We start from the raw sequence: 6,318 nt of genomic DNA on the forward strand, positions 1-6,318 counted from the left end.
ATGTGAGGCCGGAGGGACCGGGTGCAGAGCACTAGGGATGAGAGAGAGCTGGGCCAGAGAGGCAGGGGCTCAGGTCTTACGGCTGTAAAATTAGGCTATATTTCTTCACCTTACAGAAGGTGTGTATGGGGGGCAGGTGAGGGAAATGTTAGGGACAGCCGGAAGGTGAGGTGACAACCTTGAGCCCTTGGGCAGAGAGGACACTTTGTGGGTGCGGTTTCAGAAGAGCGATGAGGACCACAAAGGACAGGCTCCATGTGCTGTGGGTGTGGACAGCGGGTCCTACAGCTGCCCACCAAGTCTCAGGTCAGCCCAGCTGAGTCCAGCTGCGTGAGCAACCTGGGTGGATCTTTGCCAAGCGCTTCCTGGGGGAGGGGGTGGAGCGTTTCTTGAACAGGACCTGGAGGGTGGCTGCTGTGCAACTGCTCCCTAGCTCAGCCAGCTCACTGCAGACTCACCCCTGTGGCAAGACTGTTCTGAGGCCCAGCCTCTTGGCACCTGTTTGTGGACTGCTGTCCAACCCTGGCTGCTACACTTTGCCTCATAGTTGGGCGATTTCCTAGGAGACCTTTTACACAATTCAGGGTATTTTTCCTCTCCAGACTTTCTCTTGTCCTCTTTCCTAAAATCTGTTGTGCCTGCTTCCTGCAGCAATTTGGAGAAGCCCTGATGCCTTGCTGAGGGTTGCAGCCTCAGCGCCAAGGGTGCACGATCCAATTCTCCATCTCCTCTGCCAATGAATTCAGTACTCTGTATTGGATATTTTACATGGTGCTCAGGTTAATCCCAGGACCTCTCTTTTCACTCAAGGACATTTCCTGGTACCTTGACCGAGCCACTCATTTCTAAGTGCTTCAGTTAACGATGGCCTTGTATTCCCCTGTGTTTGGAACTAGGGAGTCCTCTTGAGGTGGCTTAACCTGGTCTGCAGGGGCCGCTGGTGCAATGATGACGTTGGTAGTTTGAGGCATGTGTTTTTACAATTCTCTAGGTTTTCTTTTTACATATGAAGTCCTGAACTTGAAAATGTTGAGGACTTTTTGGTCATTTAGGTCATTGCTGAGTGTTTTAGTCATCTTTTACTCTGCTCTGACCAAAAGCCCCGATGAGAAGAGTTTTAGAGAAGTTTATCTGGGGGCTCATGGCTTCAGAGGTCTCAGTCCTCAGACAGCAGGCTCCAGTGTCCTGTGTCCGAGGTGAGGCCAAGCATCATGGCGGAAATCTGTTGGAGGAAAGCAACTCAGGACATGGCGCGGGGACGCAGAAAGACTAAACTGACTCACTGGGGACAAAACGTATCCCCAAAGGCATGGCCCCAGGGACCCATCTCCTCCAGGCACACCCTCCCTGCCAATAGCCACCACCTGGGAATCCTGTCGGGGGAATAATGCGTTGATCAGGTTAAGGCTCTCATGACCCATCTCGGAACCTTCTTGCACTGTCTCACATATGAGCTTTTGGGGGACACCTCATGACACAACCATAACAGTGGGCAATTGATTTTTAATGATTCCAGGGCTTTAATTCTTTTGTGCTCAATAGTGGGAAAATGAACTTGCGACTCAGGGACAACTCAAAACAACGGGCAAAAGTGCCGTCATCGTAGATGCAGCATCACAAGCCACATGACCTTGCCGGTTGTCCTCCCTCCCTCCCTCCCCGTCTTCCTCCGTCTCCCTCTTCTTCTCCTTCTTGTGCTACTGGGAATGGAGCCCAGGGCCTCAGGCATGCGAGGCAAGACCAGCCACTGAGCTGCACCCCAGGCCCTGGACAAAACTCCTGCTTGTAGAAACTGGGAGAAGCTGGACTCCCTGGTTGTTGTTGGCAGGTGTGGGAGGAGTGGGCTCTTTCTACTTTGTCCCAGAGTAACTCCACGTTCTACTTGGACCCCTCCACACTGTCTCAGCTGCTCCTGTGCCTCTTTGTGGATCGTTTCCCACTCAAACAAGCAGTGGGTTAAACAGTAATACGAGCCCTCAGTGAGGGCGACTGTGCTTTACTCAGGAACTGGAAGTGCCACCCTCTGCACACAATGCCAAGCACAGCTGCGTGATCACCTGGGGCTCCAGCTACTCTGGACCTGGATCGGGATCTTTGCTCCTGCTTCTCTCTGCCTTGAGCCCCTAGGGAGGGTTTGATTCTGCGAGACTCCTTGCAGGCCTTTGCCATGCCCACCTAGAGTCTCAACTCTGGCTACCAAGACAAATGCCACAGACTGGGGAGCTCAAGTAAGAGACATCTGCTTCTTACAGTTCTGGCCTGAAAGCCCAGGCTCAGAGTGCCAGCCAGCGTGGTCAGCTCCTGGTGAGGTCCTCTCCCTGACTTGCCAGCAGCCACCAGCTTGCCGCGTCCTCACATGGTGGAGAGGGGAGTGAGCTCTTTGGTCTCTGCCTGTGAGAGCAGCAATCCCAACACAAGAGCCCCATGCTAAGACTTCATCCAGCCCCGATGACTCCCAGGGGATCCAAACTCCACCCCACTGGGGACTCAAGTTACGAATTTCGGCAGGGTGATACAAACATTCAGCCCATAAAATCAGCAGAGTGGGATAGAACTACAGGTGAAATGTCCCATGATCCAAATGGTGGCCAGGCCGCCTTGAGAAGTTCAATGAAGTATAAAATGCTCACTGAATTTCAAAGGCTTAAGATAAAAGAATAATGAGAAATAGCCTGTAAGTAATTTAAAATTCTTTATTATATGCTGAGGTTATAATATTTTGTATATACTTGGTTAAATTAAATATGATATTAAAATAAATTTCATTCATTTCTTTTGACTTTTTAAAATGAATCTGTTTTAGTTTGCTTTTTCACCACTGTCACCAAAAGACCTAACAAGAACAATTTTAGAGGAGGAAAAGTTTATTTGGTTTATGGTTTCAGAGGTCTCAGTCCATACAGGGCTGACTCCATGACTCTGTGCCTGAGGTGAGGCAGCACATCATGGTGGAAGAACATGGCAACCAGAAACCAGAGAGAGCCCCGTGCATCAGGGACAAAATGTGATCCTCAAGTCACATCCCCAGTGACCTACCTCCTCCAGCCATGCTCTACCTGCCTACAGTTAACGCCTAGTAATTCGTATCAGTGTTAATCGGCTGTTTAGGTTACAACTCTCATAACCTAATCAACCCCCCTCTGAACATTCTTGCATTTTCTGAACATGAGCTTTTTGGTGACACCACACATCTAAACCCTAATATTCCACTATTGGCCTCCCAAAATCATGCCCATCTTACAACTCAAAATGAATTTAGTCAACAGTTCCTATAGTCCAACAATGACCATGCCACCACCTGAAGGCTGTGCTGCCTTGAAATTTCTTCTGCCAGATTAGTTAGTCCGTCATCTTTAAACTCAGCCTCACAGTCTCAGGACATGGGCAAAACATAGACAGCTTCCTTGTCAGAATGTGTTGAGAGCCACAGCCGAAAGGGGCCCCAGCAAACTTCCAGCTGCCAGCAAACTTCCAGCTGCCACCTGATGATTGGCTCACAGGGGCCCCAGCAAACTTCTAGCTGCCAACTGATTGGCTCCTCTGCGGTGATGCTCATTGTGCTGTTTCCCTGCCCTTTCAGACCACGGAGCTGCTCATTGGGGGACTTTTTTGGCTCTGCCCACGTGACCCAGCCAATCGGCCTCAAGAGCAGGAGGAGTGGGAGAGGTTGAGAGGCTTGTGGGAAGCCGGTGGTGGCAGTTGGGCTCTGAGGGTTTTCCTGGGGAGCTGTGTGGTGTGGTGTGTGTGTTCTAAAAATAAAGTTTGTTTCTTTTGACAAGTGGCTCCTGAATTGTGCCCAGCCAGACTGCAGCATTTGGTGGCCTGTACGGGGAACGAACTCACGACCTTGGCGTTATCAGCACCAAGCTCTGATGAATCCAAATTTAAAAAGTTTAGAGTAAAAAGTGTTATTTTAAGTTTATCTTTGGGGAATATATACCCCTTCCCAATTCCTTCTTTTTGCTTTAATAAGTACATTTTAATAGTTTGATGAGCTCTTTCAACTATGCCTTGTCCCTGTGGATTGTATGGGATTCCTGTTATATGAGTAATGCCAAATGTTGAGCAAAATTGTTTAAAAGAGGTAGAAGTATAACCAGGGGCATTATCTGTTTTTAACTGTTTTGGAACACCCACNTGGGGTATTTTTGCTGATGGTGTCATCGGTGGTACAATTTTTCCAAAAGGAGCCGTCAATTGGCTTGGTGTATCCTCCTCCCTTCTGCTTGTGATAGTCGTTCAGCTAAAATTTGGGGGCCAACAGAGGTGAGGCAAAGAACCTCACCCCCCTGCTGGTACAAAGACCTATCCACAGGTGTGGCTGTATACTGGACCGGTAGTCAATGACGGGTAAGATCCAATTGCAATGGTACCAACCTAAGACAGGAGGCTGACGCCTTGAGGTCAGCTCATCCGATGACGGGTAAGGACCATATGTAGTATTGGACAACCTAAGGCAGGCATGGTCCCTAAGCCACATGCTTGTTGTTTAAACAGAGAGGGGGAGATGTTGAGAGCCACAGCCGAAAAGGGCCCCAGCAAACTTCCAGCTGCCAGCAAACTTCTAGCTGCCAACTGATTGGCTCCTCTGCGGTGATGCTCATTGGGCTGTTTCCCTGCCCTTTCAGACCACGGAGCTGCTCATTGGGGGACTTTTTTTGGCTCCGCCCACGTGACTCAGCCAATCAGCCTCAAGAGCAGGAGGAGTGGGAGAGGTTGAGAGGCTTGTGGGAAGCCGGTGGTGGCAGTTGGGCTCTGAGGGTTTTCCTGAGGAGCTGTGTGGTGTGGTGTGTGTGTTCTAAAAATAAAGTTTGTTTCTTTTGACAAGTGGCTCCTGAATTGTACCCAGCCAGACTGCGGCAAGAATGTAACATGAATGGCCTCTAGTCCAATTTTCAAGAACGTCCTCATTTTCCTCTGAAACCTCATGAGCCCAGTCTTCACTGTCCAGTCTGATAGGCATTCTGGTCTTTTGAGTTCCCACCAGAATCACCCATTATTTTTTGCTTACAAAGTTCTAAAACTGTCATGAGTGTCCTATGTCATGAACATAGATGAAACATGCTTGTGTTTCTCCACAATGTCAGAATTTTTGAGTAACAATAAATTCACAAGCGACACCACTTCCGTCACTGGCGTTCACAGAATACTTGTGGGCCACCTGGTTGTCGTAAGCCAGGCAGTCACAGGTTCTTTTATTCCAATCTTACTTTCTAATATCCGTAAGGCTCAGGCCACACATCCCCTTGACACATTTATCATAGGTTACAGAAAGGCTGGGAAGGGTCAAGGCAGCCACAGGGTTCAGGAGGCTGAGCTGAGGGCAAAGGCAGAGGGCAGCCAGAAAGAAGCCTGGTTGCTGTTGGTGGCCAGAGAAGACTGAGACCCAGCAGAGGAGCTTGTGCAGGGTGCAGAACACCCTGTCTAAGTGCAGGGACTTCTAGGCCAAGGTCCCGATGGATGGCAGTGTCAGACGGTCAGCTTGGAGTGGGACTTGCTTGGTCGTCATGGGCAGGAGAAACCAGACTCTGCTAAAGCTAAAGTTTGTTGCTGTGACGATTTTCATGGGTGAGGCTCCTGGCAGGTGACCAATTGTTGAGGTCAGGATGACGCCGTGTCCAGTCTGAGGGTGGCCCTCCTTTTATGGTCTCAAGTGAGGGGGTTGCATCATTTGGTGCCCTGATGTGTTTGATAAGCTCATGAGCCTATTTTGGGGGGTATGACTGTGACATACCCATGCATTCTTATGCTTCTGATTAATTTGATAAATTCACGTGTGGTCATTTTGTTACATGATTAGTTTACTTCTCAGTTAATGCTCATAGTGGTGCCAGGTAGATAGCAGTTGTTTACTTGTACAAACAGGATCTGGAGTCACTCCCCCTTGGCCCTTAACTCAGAATGGAAAAGCTTATAGCAAACTACTGCTTTACAAAATGGTCTAACAAAGGTTTAGACGCAGCCTGAGGACTGCTGTTCTGTACACCGGGAGTCACTCAGGGCAGGCACAGCCTGAGGACTGCTGTCCTACACACCATGGAGTCACTAGGGCAGGCACAGCTTGAGGACTGCTGTTCTGTACACCAGGAGTCACTCAGGGCAGGCTCAGCCTGAGGACTGCTGTTCTACACACCATGGNCCCGCCCCCCCACCCCCACCCCAGCATCCAGCGCTCTGCTCTCTGCGTCTGGGTATAGTGTTTCCCCTGGGTGTTGCTGGCCGAGTAGAAGAGCTTAGCCGGCAGAAGGAGGAGCACAAGACCTGGACTAAAACTGGGTGTTGGCTCGTGAGGGGCTCAGGCAGCACAGCAGTGGGCCC

Source organism: Marmota marmota, unplaced genomic scaffold, assembly GCF_001458135.2.
Source record: "Marmota marmota marmota unplaced genomic scaffold, marMar, whole genome shotgun sequence".
In the NCBI taxonomy this organism is placed as follows: Eukaryota; Metazoa; Chordata; class Mammalia; order Rodentia; family Sciuridae; genus Marmota; species Marmota marmota.